Below are 20721 nucleotides of genomic sequence, written 5' to 3'. Positions count from 1 at the left end.
AATTTAGTCTGAAGAGAATGTTAACTACACCCAGAGGACACAAGGAATATATAATCCCAGAATAGTAATCAATAAGGAAATTAATTAACACTGTTCAGTACTAGCTCTCAATATTAATAGTCCCAGGGCTGGAGAGATGGATCAGTGGTTAGGGGCACTGACTGCTCTTCCAGAGGACCAGGTTCAAATCCCAGCTCACAACTGTCTGTAACTCCAAGATCTGACACTTTCACATAAACATACGTGTAGACAAAACATGAAGGTAAATAAATAAAAATTTAAAAAATATCCATAGTCTCAATTCCCCAATTAAAAAAATACAAAGTAACAGAGTGAATTAGAAAATAGAATACATCTTTCTGCTGCATCCAAGAAACATACCTTGCTACCAAGGATAGGCATCACCTGGGGGTACAAGATGGAAAAGGTTATTCCAAGCAAATGGAACCAAGAAGCAAGCAGGTGTAGCTATTTTAATAAAATAGATGTCAAATCTCAAATCGAAACTTAGTCAGAAGAGATAGGGAAGGGTGCTACACACACATAAAAGAAAAATTCCATCAAGAGGGCATTGCAATTTAAACATTTATGTAGCTAACACAGGTCATCCAAGTTCATAATGGAGACACTACTACAGCTAAAATCACATACTGATTCTAACACAGTGGTAATAGGTGACTTCAACATTCTATTATCAACCATAGTCAGGTCATTCACACAAAAACTAAACAGAGAAACACTGGAGTTAAATAACATTGTAGTTCAAATGGACCTGACAAATATTTATAGAACATTCCACCCAAACACCAAAGAGCACACTTTCTTCTCAGCAGTACACAAATTTCTCCAAAACTGACTACATGTTAGGGACACAAAGCAACTCTCAACAGATAGAAGAGAACTGAAACACCCTGCTCTTAACTGACCGTCATGGATTAAAGTGGATATCAACAACAGAAACAGCAGAAAGTATACAAACTTCATGGAAACTGATCAACTCACTACCAAATGAAAATTGGGTGAAGGAAGATGAAGAAGGAAATTTAAAACATTTTTAGAATTGAATGACAATGAAAACACACATACCCAAGCCATGGGACACTAGGAAGGGGAAGCATAAGAGGCAAATTTATAGCACTAACTGCCTACATCAAATTTTGGAAAGATCTCATTAATAACTTAATACATTTTATTGTAATTATAATTAATACAATTGTATTAATAGATTAACACATTTGAAATCTCTAAAAATAAAATAAGCAAGAAATAACAGTAAAAATGGGAGAAATAAATAAATAAAAACAATCAAACTCGGGGATGAAATCAATGAAATTGAAACAAAAATCAGAAGCCACATTAATTTAAAAGGGGTCTAAATTAATAAAATTAGAAATGAAAAGGGATATATTAAAATAGATGTCAAGGAAATTTAAAGAATCATAAAGGCATATTTTAAAAATTTGTATTTCACCAAGTTGGAAAATCTAAAAGAAATGGATGTCTTGATATGTATGACCTACCAAATGCAGTAGGTCATCTAAGCAGATCTATTACTCCTAGTTAAATAAAAGCATTAATTGAAAATGGCATGGGATACCTGCTGAGAAAAGCTGCTAGCAGGAAGAAGAACCAGCCCAAGAGAAAGGAGTGTGTTGCAGTCAACAAAACAGAAAGAAACTGGAGACCTGAAGAGCCCTCTGACATCAGACATTGAGATGCAGAGTTTGGAGTTTGCCCAGTTAGTTTTCAGTCTTGCTTTGGTCCAGGATTTCCACACTGTGGTCCTTTTTGGAATGATAATGTATATCACCTGATATGTTGAAAGTATGTGATCTGCTTTTTTATTTTGACTTTATAGGAGATTACAGTTAAGAGACTGCATGAGTCCCAGAAGAGACTTTGAACTTTTAAATAGTGCTGATACTGTTAGAGACTATGGGGACTTTTGAAGATGCACTAAATGCATTTTGCATTATGTTGTGGCTACAAGGCTATGGGGACCGGGGGTTGGAATGTGGTGGTTAGAATAAAAATGCACCACATAGGTTCATAGGAAGTGGAACTATTAGGAGGTGTGGCCTTGTTGGAGTAGGTGTGGTGTTGTTGAAGGAAGTATGTCACTGTCTCTTCCTGCTGCCTGCAGATCAATGTGTAGAGCTCTCGGCTACCTCTCCAGCACCAGTGTCTGCCTGCACACTGCCATATTTCCTGCTATTGATGATAATGGACTAATGTAGGCATAAATTTTTTAAGATCTACGTTTAATAAGGGTTCTCAAATGCTTTGACGCCCCCTTCAAACCCACCGTCCAAAAGTAGGGGAGGAAAAAATGGCAAATAGAATACGGAGATGGGGACTTGTTTAGAAGTAGTTCCTTGGGGGGTGAGTCCAGCCTCTGTTTGTGAGGATACTGGCAGTCCAGTTCAGTAGTGTCAGGATACCAAAACGAATCAGTAGCAGTGGCAAGATCTAGCAGAAACTACCAGTCCTCTGCCAAATTGGCATGAGTCAGCAGGAGCGACCAGGACCAACTGGAGCACCAGGAGAAATTCTCTGCTGTGCCTCTTTCAACAAATTTAAGATCAGCAAAGCTGAAGATGCAAGATGAACAAAGTGTTGCGACGCTAACTATGCTAGCGTGCCATCACTGTCCATTGAGCCCTATGTATACTCTCTCCAAAAACCATGTGTCCTCCCACGGGTCTTGCCTCAGCAAAACAACATGTGAGTTAACCTCACCACGTAAGTCTGCATCACATGACTGGACCAGAAACTTCCACTTCAGACTAAAACTCTGAACTGCAAGCCAGCTCTAGTTAAATGTAATCTTTTATAAGAGTGCCATGATCATACGTCTCTTCATAGCAATAGAAATCCTACCAAGAGAACATCAGAAGGACTATCCACCATGATCAAGTTGGCTTCATCCCAGAGATGGAAGGATGGCTCAACATATGTATATCAGTAAACATAATCCGCCACATAAAAAGACTAAAATAAAGAAACCACATGATCATCTCATTATGTCCAGGAAAGGGTTTGACAAAATCCATGCTTTTATAATAAATGACCTGGAGAAACGAGGAATATGGGGACATACCTCAACATAATGAAAGCAGTTTACAGCAAGATCATGGCTAAAATAATCCTAAACAAAAAGAAACTCAAGGCATTTTCATTAAAATAAAAAACAACACAACAAGCCAATTCAGTATAGTACTTGAAGTCATAGCTGGAGCAGTAAGATACCTGAACTGCAAATACAAATACAAATAAGGATGGAAGAAGTCAAAGTATCCTCATTTATAGACAATGTAATTTTATATGTAAGAGACTTAAAGACTCTACTGGGAAACAGTTGATAAACACTTTCAGCAAAGTGGCATGCTATAAAACAGACACACAAAAATCAGTAGCCTTCCTAGCTAGAAATTACAAACATACCAAGAAAGAAACAAAGGGAATATCTTTGGCAGTAGCCTCAAAAATAATAGCTTGGCGTGACTCTAACCAAGCGAGTGAAAGAGTTGTACAGTAAAGCACTTTAACACATTGAAGAATGAAACAATAAAGCATCGGAGGATGACGATGTCACTCAGTTTGTGGATCAATAGGACTAACATTGTGAAAAAGGACATCTTACCAACAACAATCTATAAATTCAATGCACTCCCCTTCAGAATTTCAATACAATTCCCTGCAGGAATTAGAAAAAAACAATAAAAAAAAAACTTTATATGGAAACATAAAAAAACCCAAGATAGCAAAACCAATCATGAATAATAAAAGAACCTGCTGGAGGTAATACTATCCATGATTTCAACTTGTACTAGAGAGATGTAGCAATAAATACTGTGGCATTGGCATAAAAACATACATGTTTATCGAAAGAACCGAATTAAAGGCCAAGATTTAACTCCCCATATAAATGGACACCTGAGTTTTTTTAAAAGAAGCCACAAATACACACTGGAGAGAAGACCGTACCTTCAACAAATGGTGCTGGTCACACTGCAGGATTGTGTGTAGAAGAATGCAAATAGGCCCATATCTACTCTGCACAAAACTCAACTCCAAATTGATCAAGAACTTCAACATAAGACCAGATACCACGAGTCTGATAGAAAAGAAAATATGGAATAGGCATGAACTAACTGGCACAACAGAAGTCTTTCTGAATATATTAAGACCAACAATGAATAAATGAGACTCCACAAAACCAAAAAGCTTCTGCACAGCAGAGGACGCCACCATGGGAGAAAAGTGGCAGTCTAAAGAATGGGAACATTTTTGCCATTCATACAACTAACCAGGGTTGGTATCTCAAATATGCAAAGAAGGAAAGAAAAATTGACATCAAGGAAACAAAGATGCCAATTTAAAAATGGAGTACAGAATGAAACAGAATTCCTAAAAGATGAGGGATAAAGGTTCAGAAACACTTTTTACATGCTCAGCATCCTTGCCAGCAGGGAGATGCGAGTTAAGACTACTTCAAGGTTTCATCGTACCTGAGTCAGAATGGCCAAGATGAGTAGAGGGAAGGAAAGCTCATGGTGTCGAGGATGTGGGAAAAGGGCAACACTTATCTGTGGCTTGTGGTAGTGCAAACTGGTACAACAGCTATGGAAATCAGTGCAAATGTTTCTCAAAAAGTTAAAAAGTGACAATACAAGATTCGTGATTGGTTTTGCTATCTTGGGTTTTTTATGTTTCCATATAAAGTTTTTTATATCCAGCTACGCCACTCTCTAACTGGACATATACCCAAAGGACCCTACATCTTGCTGCAGAAAAACTTGCTCATCCATGTTCATTGCTGTTCTATTCATAAAAGTCAGACACTGGAAAATCCTAGATGCCCATCAAATAATAAGATAATGAAAATGTGGTGCTGTCTTAGTTAGGGTTTTACTGCTATGAACAGACACCGTGAGCAAGGCAACTCTTATAAGGACATTTAATTGGGGCTGGCTTACAGGTTCAGAGGTTTCAGTTCATTATCATCAGGGCAGGAGCATGGTAGCATCCAGGCGGGCATGGTGCAGGAGGAGCTGAGAGTTCTACAACTTCATCTGAAGGCTGCTAGCAGAATACTGGTTCCCAAGCAGCTAGGACAAGGGTCTTAAAGCCCATGCCCACAGTGACACACATACTCCAATGAGACTACACCTTCTAATAGTGCCACTCTCTGGGCCAACTATATGCAAACCATCACAGGTGTTCTTATATAGTGGAATAATATTCAGCTGTTAAAAAAAAATTAAGCCTTCAGGCAAATGAATGAAGCAATAAATGACTGCCCTGAGTAATGTAACCCACACCCAGAAAGACAAATATTGCAATTTTTTTTGTACATCCATGTTAGCTTTTAAGTTTTAGACATGTTTGTTTCATTTAGGATAACCACAAAGGTTAGCTATCTAGTGAGGAATGGGGGAGGGGACGATCTTCCAGAGAAAGAGAAATAGGATTTATTGTATGATGGAGAGAAGAGAAGGTAGAGTAGCAGGATTAAATGGGGGATGTGAAGGGGTGGGGGAAGTAAGGGATACAGAAAAGGATAACTAACTGTAAAGGCCTATTGAAAGTCATTTGAAAACTACTTCTGTTGAAGCTTCCAAAGACTTATTCACATATAAAAGGAATTTAAATGGAGTCAGAATGCAATGGTAGAACCCTGCTCCAACTAGACATCATAAGGTACCAAGTACTATCTCCAGTACCAGTAATGGGTTGCGTCTTAGGGTTACTGTTATAGTGATGGAACACCATATAACCAAAGAAACTGGCAGGAAGAAAAAGTTTATTTGGCTTACACTTCCACAGCACTGCTCACCACTGAAAGGAAGAGAGGACAGAAATTCACACAGGGCAGGAACCTGGAGGCAGGAGCTGATGCAGAGGCCATGGAGTACTGATTTCTGGCTTGTGTATCATGACTTGTTCAGCCTACTTAAAAAAAAAAAAAAAAAAAAAAAAAAAAAAAAAAAAAAAAAAAAAAAACCCTCAGGACCACGAGCCACAATAGGCTGGTCCCTCCACCAACAATCATTAAGAAAATGTCCTACAGGCACACCTACAGGCATTTCTTTAATTGAGGTCCCATCCTCTCAATGACTTGGTATAGCTGGATCTCAAAGATCTCACCAAACATTGTCAGTGTTATCGGGTACCCTCCCAAAACCAAATGGTTAGGTCCTATGGCTGAAGACACTCTTTATGTACGGCATTTAGCGGGGAGAAATGGAGCTGGTGTCCAACTAGAAGCTTCGCCACTTCTGACTAGCATTCTTTATGGAGGGAACTTTCTTTCCTCCCTTTAAGTTGACTGCCTTGGGAACCATCACAGCCCAATAAAGCTAACACTGCCCACTTTTAACACACATCCTGTAAGAGCATTTCACTCCCGGTTTCTTCCTTGGACACTGTGTTAGCCAGGATTTCTATTCCTGCACAAAACATTATGACCATGAAGCAAGTTGGGGAGGAAAGGGTTTATTCAGTTTACACTTCCTCATTGCTGTTCATCACCAGAGGAAGTTAGGACTGCAACTCAAGCAGGTCAGGAAGCAGGAGCTGATGCAGAGGCCAGTGAGGGGTGTTACTTACTGGCTTGCTTCCCCTGGCTTGCTCAGCTTGCTTCCTTATAGAACCCAAGACTACCAACCCATGGATGGCTCCACCCACAATGGGTCCTCCCACCCTTGATCACTAATTGAGAAAATGCCTTTCGGCTGGATTTCATGGAGGCGTTGCCTCAAGGGAGGCTCCTTTCTCTGATAACTCCAGCTTGTGTCACACAAAACCAGCTAGTACAGACACTAAAACATAGAGTCCCTCCTAATTCCCCAAGGTAAGGAAACTAAGCTGCCAAATTACTTTCTCAATGAAGATCACAGGACACTGAGGTCACAGCAATGTTCTTTGCTAGAGACAGATGCCCCGGGGTCTCAGTGAGAACTAAAGACCTTGCATCCTATGGAACACTGAGTCACAGTAGTCAGTGTGCTCCCCAAGATAAAGCTGCCTAGTGAGATGGAGCGTGGCTCCTCAGTGATGGAAGAGAGCCAGCTGTGGTCCCTCATCCCTGGAGGGGAGGGCAGCACAGAAAGGGATAACGCCTTTCTCCTCCAATCAGTAGCTTTGTACTGCAGCCAGAGAACTTGGGGTGCCCTTTGAAGACAGCAGAGTCAACATGGAAAAATCACGAGGCAATATGCTTGTCCCCTACAGAAAGGAAATTGATTTTACTGTAAGATCTAAGAGGCAACATGTTTAATAAACTGGAAAAAAAAATGTGGTTTTGGCTGGATGCTAGAATGATGAGCTTGGGATAAAAGACCTTTTTTTTTTTCTTTAAAAGAAAAGAAAGGCTGGGCGTCTCCTCCCAGCATCCCACCAAGATGATCTCCAAGCAGTTGGGAGCAATCACTCCAGCCAACCACAGATACACAAGGCAAGATTAAAGGCCGCTCCCTCTCTCTTTTCACCCAAATGGAAAAGTTTATTGCAAAAGCACTTTGTTCGAGCCAAGCAATATACAGGCTCCTACTGACGGGACATTGCTTAGACACTGACAAATCCCATTCTCCAAGTTGTGGGGCCTCGAGCTGACTATGCAGGGAGTCTGACCCAGAGGTCAACAAAAGGAATATTTCATGGTGTCTGCTCCTACCCCCACATGAAACATATTTTATTCACAGTCTCCTTGGTCCAGTTGGAATCTGAAGTCTAGACAGCTTTCAGATAACAACTCTGAAAATCAGTGAAGAGAAATACATGTTCGCCGAGATAAGCGGATGCACAACTTCTCACACATGTTTTCTGGAAGATTCTCAAAAAAAAAAAAAAAAAAAAAAAAAAAAAAAAAAGACTACTAAGAAACCAAAAAAAAAAAAAAAATGGTGTCTGGAAAATAAGATCCAAGCTCACTCCAGAGCTCCTGGAGACATGGTAGAAAGAAAGCCTTTCCTTCCCTTCCCAACATTTATTTAATATAAATGCCAAGACAATCTATGAGAAAACTCCTGCCAGAAAGTCTGGCATGCCTTTATTTCAAGCTGTGACATGGCTCTTAGTGTCTCCAACTTTGAAATACAGAGCCTTTCTTTGCTGCTTCTCCTTTAGTCCCCTCTTCATTTCCCTGTATCCACCGAGGTCTGGAGTGGATATTGCACCTCCATGGTACAGATTGCAAAGACTTGCCATTCTAACCCATGCAATGGTCTGAATGAGAACGTTTGTTCCTCGTAGACTTACGATTTTGAACTCCTGGTCCCCAGTGAGTACCACTTTGGGGGAGATTTAGGAGGTGGGCCCTTGATGGAGGAAGTGTGACACAGGAGGTGGGCTTTGAAAGTTTACAGACTGCGCCATTTTGAATTTGTTCTGCCTGCTTGTGCTTACAGTTCGAGATGTGAGTTCTAAGCTTGCTGCTCCAGCTACGGTGCCTGACCCTGTTCCACCCTCTGGATCTGTAAGCCCCCAAAGCCTCTTTCTTTTATAAGTTCCCTTGACTGTGGTACTTTATCACTGAAATAGAAAAGTAATTAATACAGCATTGATACCCAGGACCCCGGACACCATCCTCAAGCCTTGTCAAACCATCGGTAGCAGGAAGCACACAAAACACACACACACACACACACACACACAGAGAGAGAGAGAGAGAGAGAGAGAGAGAGAGAGAGAGAGAGAGAAAGGCATAAATGCTGAGTAGTAGTCAGTGGAGAAAAGCACTGAACCAACCGCAGAAGGAGCGTTGGAAGGTTTTGTTGTGAACACAAACTGCATCTTCCCACACATCAGAAAAGCATACTGATGCTGCTCTCACTGATGCTTTTCAGACTGTGCTGTTTAAGCTGACCTGGTTGTCATCTTTGTGTAGTACCAGCTTTGAGACTCTGCAGAAGCTGCATCTGATGCTAGAGTCCCCTTCTAAACCTTCCGTGCAGCAGATTGGCCAGGCCAAGCAAAGGTCTGGGAAAAGACAAGAAAAGCTGGGAAGGACCACCCCTTTCTTCTAGAAGGTAGAGAGAATAATGTTCACCAACCCAAGGTTTCCATTACACCAGAGGGGATCTCAGCCTGGATCCCTGAGGACTGAGTACAGCAGAAGCTTCAGCGAGACTTTTCTCTCACTCTTGCCAAGATCAAGTTTGGGACGCCAAAGAAAACATTGATTGATATGAAGTCAGTCAGATAGCTCACTCCACTGGCCAAGCATATCTGCTTTAGTTTGAGTCTCAAGTGGCCCCCAAAAGCTCAAATCAAAAGCTAGGACCACCTTCATTTTCCTTTCCTCCCAGATGTGAGTTAAGTGGTTCTGAACATCATCACCACCATGCTGTGCTGCCTCAAATCGGACAAGGAGGCCTGAAACATCCAAAAGTGTCAGCCAAAACAAACCTTTCTTCTTTGTAACTTTGTTGTCACGGGTATTTGTTACAGTAACAAAAGTTGATCTGTGGCGCATCCTACCCGAAGCACATCAGTGGTGGCCAGAGGTTCTTCACTAGACAGAGACAGAGAACATCCATCACTTTCAAGACTGAAGACCCGATTGTCAATGAGTGACCAGACAAGAGAGACTGAGTTCAGAATGGGAGCTGAAACATCACTCTCTTCCATTCCTCAGGAGACTGGTCTCAGTGAGTACTCCAAGACTCTGGAAACAACAAACACTCAACATCCAAGTTTGAATGTTGAGAATCTAATCTTTCAAGGTCCTACCAGGAACTTGCAGATTAAACTTGGTTGCCCAGGGTAACCAACTGGAGGCAGGAGTGACCTGGGGGAAGTTAAAGGACCCTAATCCCAAGAGCCACATGTCAAAATATCAATGAATTGTCTGGGGTTACAGGATGAAGATTACATTTTTTTTGAAACTGTGATTTAGCAGCTCATATTCAGTCATACGTATTTATAGGAAAACGAGCAATGGTATGGTTTATTGAATATACTATGGAATAGTTAAAAGAAATTGATTTACGTATCCATCGCCTCAAATTCTGTTCTGGTTTGGAGACTATTTGAATATGTGTGTCCACCAAGGCTTCCTGGTTGAAACTCAATGCTCATTGTGAGAGATTGAAAGGGTAATAAATTAACGTAATTATGCTGTAGGGGAAATAAATAGGATTTGTTAGGTCATGAGGACGTATGTCCCACGATAAAATCCTGCTGACTTTGTAAGAGGAGGAAACATACTCAGACACTCACTCAACTGCTCCCTTGACACAGGAGAGCCATAATAAACTACCACCAAACACATCCCCCTTGCCCCAAACCTCCAGAGAATTTTAGCTCAGAATAAACGTTTCTTTATAAAGTTTACAGCACTGGTGCATGCCGCTCCTAGGCACCCATAAGTCCAGGTACAGGGGATCCAATGTGCCTGGCTTCTGCAGGCATTGCACTTACGTACGCATACCCGCCCCCAACAAACACAGAATTAAAGACAACTCTTTTTTTAATGGTGAAATACTTAACTGAAAAGGCAAAGCTATGAGCCTCAAGTACAGCTGGATACAGTGGTCGTGGTGGTGATGCTGGCACGTCTGAGCAGTCTGTTTCCTACCGTGATTCCTTCTATATTGCATTTATTCTGGCTTCCTATTTTCTCACTAGACTGTGTACCACAGGTGACTTCCAAGTCATAGTCCAATACGGCTGCTTACGCTCTTATCTGTGTTCTAACCAAAACCACCAAGCCCTTAAGGCAGTGGTTCTCAACCTTCCTCAACCCTTTAATACAGCTTCTCCTGTTGTGGTGACCCCCAACCATAAAAATATTTCTGTCGCTACTTCTTTTTTTTTCTGTTGCTACTTCTTAACTGTAATTTTGCTACTGTTATAAATAGTAATGTAAATAGCGGATATGCAGGATCTCTGATATGCAACCCTGTGAAAGGGTCATTTGAGCCCCCAAAGGGGTCACAATGCACTGGTTGAGAACCCCTACCTTCAGGGCTCATTACACCCCTTCTTATATCAGATGTGGAAGGAATGCCAGATCTCCATGGTGAATGCAAAGATTGATTTATTTATTTTATGTATGTGAGTACATTGTAGCTGTCTTCAGACATACCAGAAGAGGGCATCAGATCCTATTACAGATGGTTGTGAACCGCCATGTGCTTGCTGGGAGTTGCACTCGGAACCTCTGGGAGAGCAGTCAGTGCTCTTAACCGCTGAGCCATCTCTCCAGCCCGTTTCTTTGTTTTAATTTTTCTTTTTCTTTTTTTTTTTTCTTTTGTTGTTGTTGTTGTTCTAATTCTGGCACATCATTTATCATGATGCACTCACTGGTTTCTAGAGAGGACTCAGTAGTTTTCCCAGCCATGTGCCTCTAACACCAGCCAGCTACCAGAGGGAGCTAATACTTTGAAATGGCTAGACTCATGTGAATTTGCGGTATTCCAGGGAAGAGAAGGCACATCCCAACCAGGACCAATTCAAAGGATGGGTTACCAATTCAAAGGTGCTGGACAGGCTGTTACAGTCAGCAGCTACCACAGCTGAGGACAAGGAGGAGTCAGCTTGTTTGAACAGGAGGCTGGATGCACAGGCTGGACTGAGAGTTAATGCTGTCTGTTTCTTCAAGGAGTCTCCTGTGCTCTAGCGTCATTCTCTCCTCTCTCCACATGCCTGCACTCCACGCTTGTTGTCTGCTCCACCCAACACTTGCTTTTGATTTTATTTTCTAATTACAAAAACGTAGGCTAAGGAAAAAAGAACAGGTGGATGTCATCACTTTTCCAGACTGTTTAAGGTTTTAATATTTTCCGTATTCTGTATTCTTTAGATTACAGGTACTTAATCTGAGACTTCCTATGGTAAAATATTATAACCTGGTTATTAATGAGAAGTCTCAAAACAAAAACAAAATAAAACAAACAAACAAACAAAAGAACAAGCACAACAAGCCCTTAAGTTTCATGTGGATATCACAGGTACAACCATGCACACAAGAACCAAGGAACTGTCTTTGCTAAGCCTTCGGAGATATCTAGACCACAGCTAGCCACCAAGAACTCATCCAGTCTCTGGTGCCCAGCGGCACCAGTGATACAAATCTCTCGTGCTCAGTGACTTCTGTGTTCCCTTATGGTAGTTCACAGTGTTACAACTGATTTTGTTGTTGTTTTTGTTGTTGTTGTGGGGGGGGGGTTGGTTTGTTTTTTTCTTGAAGATTTTTAGATTTATGTATGTGGGTGTTTGCCTGCACATATATGTATGTGCACTCATGAGCACCTGGTGTGAAGGATTCCCTAGACCTGGAGTTATACATGGCTTCAAGCCACCAGGTGGGTCCTGGGAACTAAGTCCAGGTCCTCTGCAAGAGCGGCAGGTACTCTTGCCGGCTGATCTTCTCTCCAGCACTTATAACCACCAATCTGTTTTCCCTATAGATGGACATTTGCTGCATTGCTTATTCTGGGCATTTTACGTAGTGAAACCACAGTCTATGTGGTTCTTTGTGACAGATTTCTTTCATTTGGTTTATTTTTGAGGCTCATCCTTTGGGTAGTGCGTACGCGCTCTTCACTGTTTTATTGTCCCGTATCAATCCGTGGCATAGCCGTTCCATTCTGAAGTCACCCCTTCACTCATTGACGGGTTTCTGGCAGGTAAGCCCATTTTGTCTACTTTGGATAGCGTGACAATGAACACCCTCCTGCAACCCGTTGTGTGCCCGTGTGAGAACTGCTGAGTTGTGTGGTAATTCTGTGTTTAACTTTCTGAAGAAACTATGACTTTTTCTAATAATGCGCCATTTGACACTCCCACAAAGAGCGTAACGATTTCAGTCTTCCCCCATGTCCTCATCAGTTTGTGTCCTCAGTGACTCTGGCTGCCTTTTATTTTACTTATTTTTTTTTTTTCATACTCTCGCTATTTTGAAAGTGCGGTACTCCATCATGGCTTTGTTTGTATTCCCCACTGGTTAGTGATGTCGAGCATCTGTGTGTGTGCGAGCTGACCATTTGTGTATCTTCTGTGGAGAAGGACTATACATCACAAGCCAGGGTTTGCATAAGCAAGTGAGCTTACTACTCATCTCTACACAAACTCTTCATTGCCACTTAAATGTATTTAAACCAAAACACATTTCCTGCTCCTTCTGAGTCGTCTCTGAAAAGTAAACAAGACTCAAAATATCTCAATATATATTTCTTCAAAGAAAGCTTTAGCCCCAGGCCCACACAAAGCACATTTCTTTTAATACATCTCTAACACTGTTTTAAAACATCTATATCAAGCCAAGTATAGATGTTATACTGTCTGTATGTTCATGATACGTAAGGCATGAGCCCCAGATTCATAATCCAGTGTCTGTTGGACTTCATGGTTTACTGCAGGAGAAAGCCTGAGACTGTTAAGTCAGTGGGAGAGAGCTTACCCAACATGCACAAGGTTGTGGACAGGGTGTGGGAAAGTAACTCTACGGAGGAGAAACCTGGGACCACAACTGTGGCCAAGTGGTCAATATTGGTGGTTCTGAACATAATGTGAAGGTACAGAAAATTACACTGCAGTCTTCTGTAGTGTGGACAGGTTAAGCTTACACCCAGCTAGCTTACAAATAAATGAGACTCAAACTGTGGTTGTTTTATTTGGCTTTGACAATCACTGGGGTGTAAGCCCTGATCTACTCTTCTAACTGCTGGCCTGACTACCTCCAAAGCAGAGGCTCTCCTCCTTCAGTCAGGTCACTCCTAACCCACCTACCCCTAATTTATCCAGTAATTAGCTGTAGCCAATTTTATTTGACCAATAGTTTTAAATCGAGGAACAAGATTTACAGAACAGAAGCTTGTGAATGTGAGAAGTCACTCATAGGCCCAGACCTCAGTTATAGAATTTAGCATTACAATGCATAGCAGTAGACCAAACCTCAACACTCTTCCCTAGAACCCATACTCATGGTCTGTTTGTGAGAAAATATGAGACAAATTGAAATGAGGTAGATTCTTCGACATCCTCGACCAACACCCCTTCAAAAATAAGAAAAAATTAAGAAACTATGACAGATAGGAAACTTAGTGACACATGAAACATACTGAAATACAGAGAAGATATTAGTTGCAAAAACTGAAAAATTCAAATAAAGCCTAAAGTTCAATCAATGGGACTGCACTGTGCTGGTTTTAGAGTTTAGGATTTTGGCGGTTACGATGTTAACAATGGAAGACTGGGCATGCCAGATACAGGAAATCTCTATTTGTTACTTTCCATCACTATGACAAAGTGCCTGAGAAAATCAACTTAAAGGAAAAAAAGGTTCAGTTTAACTCACAGTTCGGAAGGCTTCAGCTCATCTTTGCTCCTCTGCTTCACTGGAACTCAGAACAGCACAGCAGAGAGCAAAGATTTCCGACCCGCAGCAGCAAGGAAGCAGACCTTTAATACACAGGTCTTTGGGGGGGGACATCCCAGACACAAAGCAGCATTATCTTCCCAACTTTTTGTAAGTCTAAAGTTATTCTGACCTAACAGTTATTAATATATAAGATATATAGCTTTATGAAACAAAGTAGTGCCTCTGCATGTCACTAGCCAGAACAGATTACAACCAATACACCCATCCAACCACTACTAACTCGGAATAACACAGTGAATCAAGATAATGAAGGAAAATAAACAAGACTACTATCTGAAGGAACTGAGGGTGTTTTCACCCCCATGGGGGGAGCAACAGTGTCAAATGGCCAGACCCCCTGGAGCTCACGGGGACTGGACCACCAACCAAAGAGTACACATGGAGGGACCCATGGCTTTGGCTGCATATGTGGCAGAGGATGGCCTTCTTGGATATAAGTAGGAGGAGCAGCCCTTGGGCCTGAGGGGGTTTGATGCCCTAGTGTAGGGGAATGCCAGAGCAGGAAGGCAGGAGTGAGTGGCTGGGGGGGCACCCTCATAGAGGCAGGGGGAGGAGGAATGGGGGCTTTCCAAAGGGGAGACCTGGAAAGGGGAAAACAGTTGAAATGTAAATAAAGAAAATCTCCAATAAAAAAAGGAAGAAAAACTAAAATAAAAGCAAGCAGGTAAACAATTTACATAGTGTTACTATCTTATAAGACAACAGGAATAGCTAAATTTCCTATGAGTACTAATTCATAAAGTAAAAATGAGTGAATACACAAAACCAGTGATTTATCCACTTACTAGAGAAAAATCTCTCTGAAAATGTAACAAAAATAATGTCTTTCTAAACACTAAATAAAGATGAGGTCAAATCTCCAAGAATCCATTTTTAAATTTGAAAAGAATTGCAAAGCTTTCCCAAATTAACTTAAGTGAATGGATACAGTTTAGATGCAGAGGCTCAAAACTAACAGAGATAACAAGCACCCTCTGAATTGTTCTACAGGTAAAAGGCACCTCCTATATTTAAATTAGAAGTCAATATTCTAAGACTAATCAGGAGAAAAATGAACAAATATTTGTGCTGACAAAAAACTAAAAGCAATCTAAATATCCATCAGTCAGAGAAAGCCAGGCCAGCTGCTTGAGATCCTTCACCCAGTGGATAATTACCAACTAGTTATGATAATGCGTTACAATCTTGTATATTCATAAGGAAAGATGTTCAAATAAATTTGAGTGAAAAGCCACCTATAAAGAAGTAACTACCACATGGTCACACAGGTAAACATATATATCCACATGTGATGAAATACATGCTTTCTAAGTATAGAAAGCACTCTAGCTGTATTGATATTAACAGTGTTCCCAGAGAGATGAGGAAAGGAAAAGCTTCTTAAATGGACCTTCGTATGAGGCCAGGCTGATCTTGACTTACTGGACTCAAGTGTCATCTTGCTTCACTTTCCAAAAGTAGCTATTATGTCAGCTGCCACCCCATTGGACAATGAGTAAAGCACAATGTTGAGGCTTAGGGTCCACTTCAGTAGAAGAGACTACGCTCAGCCTGCCTGAGGCCCTGAGTTCAATTTCCAGTACTTAAAAACAACGTGCAGGAATACTCAAGAGATTAGTGGTTGTTACAGTATGAAAGGCCACAGAAAACTTATTGAGGAAAACATCTAAAAATAGAAATTTGTTTAAAAATTCACTGGATAATTATATCGTATGATTTATATGGAAATGCAAAGAGCCTCAAATAATGAAAATAGTCTGCAATGACTAATCTTGCTTGTCAACTTGACTACATCTGGTTTTACTAAAGCCTAACCCCATAAGGGATTTTCTTGATCGGGTCATTTGGGGTGGGAAGACTCACCCTAAGTCTGGGCCACACCTTCTGTGAACATAAAAGAACATGGAAGAAGGAAGCTTTTGTTTTTTATCTGGTTGAGCTCACTCTTGTTGGCAGGTTCATCTATGCTGCTGCTGAGGTGGTCCTTCACTGGTGTGGTGGTCTGAGTATACTGATGTAGAGAAAGGCAATATTAGGAGGTATGACCTTGTTGGAGTGGGGGTGACCTTGTTGGAGTAGATGTGGCCTTGTTGAAGGAAGTGTGTTACTGTGGGGGTAGGCCTTGAGACCCTCCTAGTTGCCTGGGAAACCAGTCTTCTCGTTCCCTTTGGAACAAGATGTAGAACTCTCAGCTGTTCCAGCATCATGTCTGCCTGGATGCTGCTATGCTCCCACCTTGATGATAATGGACTGAACCTCTGAACCTGTAAGCCAGCCCCGATTAAATGTTGTCCTTATAAGAGTTGCCTTGGTCACAGTGTCTGTTCACAGCAGTAAAACCCTAACTAAGACAACTAGTATTAGAACCCACTTTCTCAGGATTCCAGCAATGGCTGAACTCTGTAGGAATCCTTTGGAACTCCAGCAGCAGATCAGGGCTGCTGAGACACACAGTCTTGTGGACTGAGCAACTAGCAGATTAGTCTTAGCAGAAAGATTCTTAGTCTTTCTATCCAGAGATAGTCATTGTTTGACTTCACGTTCCACATAATGTGTAATAATATCTAATAAATCATGTGTGCTTGTATGTGTGTATGTGTGTGTGAGAGAGAGAGAGAGAGGGAGAGAGAGAGAGAGAAAGAGAGAGAGAGGAGAAAGAGAGAATGAGAGAGTGTTCTGTTTCTGACTAATACAGGTTGTTGCACCAAGAGTGTTTCTGCAGAAACAGAATTGTTCAGATGACTGTTTTAAATATCTGGAACAGGCTTTGCACACCAGCACCTACAGTTCCTGATGACGTCTCTGGTAGGAGATAGAACACTGCAAGCCCATAGCTACAAATATTTTAAGGGTTTACTGCAGGGAACAAGGAATTTAGAAAGCTTGTCTATAAAACCTTTGACATTTTGTGGATAAATATGGAAATCAGGGGTGTTGGCTGGTTGCTTCTAGAAGCTCTGGAAAAACTAGCAAAGGAAACGTATGAGCTCAATAAAAAATTAACCAGCTTCAGATTCACATAAAAAAAATACAATGTTTTCTATGTGTGTCATGGAAGAGAATCTTCTCTTCTGGAACCGTAGAATTCAGGCTATGGAAAATCAAACCAAAGCCCTTATTATAAGATTGGCTGACCTACAATGAAAATTCAAGTTCCAGCCTCAGAGAGTGTTAAAGTGGAGACACTAATAGGTAAGGAATGGGATTTGGTGATTTGGGATGGAGATATTTGGGAGGACCCTAGTGAATCTTAGAACCTTCAGCTTCTGAGAGGTTCATCTCACCTGAGGAAGGAGTCACTGCACCCTTAACAAGAGATGCATTTCTACCACACACCCTGAAATATTGTTCTCCCTACCCTTGCCTAAGGGAATTAATCCATCATTGTCTATCTAATCATCAATGCCTTTCTCTAAGAAAGATGCCAGGCAGGACAATACTAATGTCCCTCAATCCCCACCAATGGTTGCCTCTAGACCTACATCCAGACTCAAGGCTAAACAGGCTCCTAGAGGGAAAATAGAAAAAGTAGTTCATGAGAAGTATGCTGTACAACTAAAGAGCTTAAAGAGTTTGCTAATTCATTCAAGTAGGGGAATGTGTGTGAAAATAGACTTTTTTTGAGTTTTTATTTTTTATTGGATATTTTATTTATTTACAGTACAGATGTCATCCCCTTTCCCCATTTCCCCTCCCTAGAAATCCCTATCCTATACCCCCTCTTCCTTTATGCTTTTATACCATTTTGATTACATGCATGCAGTCAGTTCTAGGTTGAGGGTCTAGCAATACAATAAATGCAAATAGTCGAGGTACAAGCAAGATAATAAGCACAAAAAGTCAAAGAACAAGCAAGGCATCAAACCCAATTACATGAACACCCCCTCCCTCCCCCCCCCCCCGTGATCACTGCTTCTAAGGGCTTATCAGGATGACCAACATATCTGAGCCTACTTCCCTGTCCTTGCCCAAGGTCATTTACATGTCTGAGGCCTACTTCCTTGTTCTAGCCTAAAATTTAGATTCTTGTCTGAAACTGCTTCTTTGTTCTAGTCTAATATTTAGATTCCTGCCTGAGATTACTTCTTTCTTGTATCCCCTACCTGAAATTACTTCTTTGTTCTAGTCAAATGTCAGATTCCTGCTTGGAGCCTGCTTCCTTGTCCTTGGCCAATGTCATATTCCTAACAAGCAGCCCATTTCCTTGTCCTCGGCCCATGTCAGCTTCTTGCCAAGCAGCCCCAAAGGCTCTCCACCTCTCCCCCTTTTTTATTTTGTTAACAAGACTGAGCCTGTCTTAAGTCGTTCTGACAAGAATGCCTTCCTTACCCATCATGGACATAGCATTACCTGAGGACCCAGCTATACCACTCCTGGGCATATACCCAAAAGATGTTTCAACATACAATAAGGACATATGCTCCACTATGTTCATAGCAGCCTTATTTATAATATCCAGAAGCTGGAAAGAACCCAGATGTCTTTCAACAGAGGAATGGATGCAGAAAATGTGATACATTTACACAATGGAGTACTACTCAGCTATTAAAAACGAGTTCATAAAATTCTTAGGCAAAGGGATGGTACTGGAAAATATCCTGAGTGAGGTAACCCAACCACAAAAGAACACACATGCTATGCACTCACTGATAAGTGGATATTAGCCCAAAAGCTCACAATACCTAAGATACAATGCATAGACCACATGAAACTCAAGAAGAAGAAGGAAGACCAAAGTGTGGGTGCTTTGGTCCTTCTTAGAAGGACTAACAAAATACTCAACCAGAGCTCCCAGGGTCTAAACCTCCACCTGAGAACACAAAGGGAGGGACTTATGGCTCCACCTGTATAGGTAGTTGAGGGTGGCCTTGTCAGGCATCGGAGGAAGTGGAGGGCCTTGGTCCCTGAAAGTTTGGATTCCCTAGTGTTGGGGAATTCGAGAGCAGGGAGGCAGGAATGAGAGAATGGTGGAAGCACACCCTCATAGAAATAGGAGGAGGGGGGATGGGGTAAGGGGTGGGTGGGGGGAATATGAGAGGAAATAACATTGGAAGGTAAATAAATAATATATCCAATAAAAAAACAGATAATGGGTCTGGCAATTGTAGTCAAGCAGTCGAGACTTTTTGTCAACAATTTATTATGGGGATTTTGTATAATCCTCAAGGACAAAGTATTGTGGAACAGGCCCATGGAATTTTAAAAAGATTGGTGGGACAAACTGTTGCTGAGACAAAGAATAATGCTGACCTGTGAACTTGCTGAGTGCCCTGACAAGGGGACTGGGGAGCTGTATTGGACATATGTTCCTGACTCGCCTTTGGCTTGACTATATCCCAGATGGGACAAACTGCCTTGTCTCAATTTCTTAGACCTTGTGGGATAGAGAATCGAAAAGAGAAATTATGTCTCCTGTATCGTCCTTAAAGGTGACCAGCTATTAGGACTCAATCATGTACTGGTCTAGAAATCAATCCAATATGAGAAACAACAGTTTACTTTTGGAAGACTGGATCTGGTCTTTGTCAGAGACATATTTGGAAGTTAGCCGTAGCTCACTATGATGTTATGATAACAAGAGATAAAGGTGGGACAGAATCTGAACTTCAAACCACGGTTAGTGCATGTTTTAAGGCTCTTTTAATTGTCAAGCTAAAATTGGTTTTGTCTCTTCTACAGTATTTACTGTAAGTTGCATTGACTGTATAATTTCCAATTATATTAGTGTGTTGAAACTAGGGCTCTATCAACCAGCTTTTGTCTCACTGCCCTGAGTATTAGAAAACTTTGATTCTCTGAAAAAAGCTTGTAAGTGCTGGAAGAAGTGAGTTAGGCTTTAAGCAGAAGGAAGAGGGTAGGTATGAGTGTAATTGTGGAATGAACTGGGTAGTGTTCCTTCTGTTTCTATTTTGTGGAACAGTTTATAGAGAATTGGTATTAAGTCTTCTTTGAAGGTCTGATAGAATTCTGCACTAAAACCATCTGGTCCCAGACTTTTTTTTTGGTGGAGAGACTTTTAATGACTGCTTCTATTTCTTTAGGGGTTATGGGATTGTTTAGATGGTTTATCTGCTCCTGATTTAACATTGGTAATTGGTATTTGTCTAGAAAATTGTCCATTTCATCCAGATTTTCCAATTCTGTTGAGTATAGGCTTTTGTAGTAGGATCCGATGACTTTTTGAATTTCCTCAGTTTCTGTTGTTATATCACCATTTTCAGTTCTGATTTTATTAATTTGAATACTGTCTCTCTGCTCTCGATTAGTCTGGCTAAGGGTTTATCTATCTTGTTGATTTTCTCAAAGAGCCACCTCCTGGTTTTATTGATTCT

Source organism: Arvicanthis niloticus, chromosome 16 (genome assembly GCF_011762505.2).
Source record: "Arvicanthis niloticus isolate mArvNil1 chromosome 16, mArvNil1.pat.X, whole genome shotgun sequence".
NCBI lineage: Eukaryota > Metazoa > Chordata > Mammalia > Rodentia > Muridae > Arvicanthis > Arvicanthis niloticus.
This window is presented reverse-complemented; position numbering follows the sequence as displayed.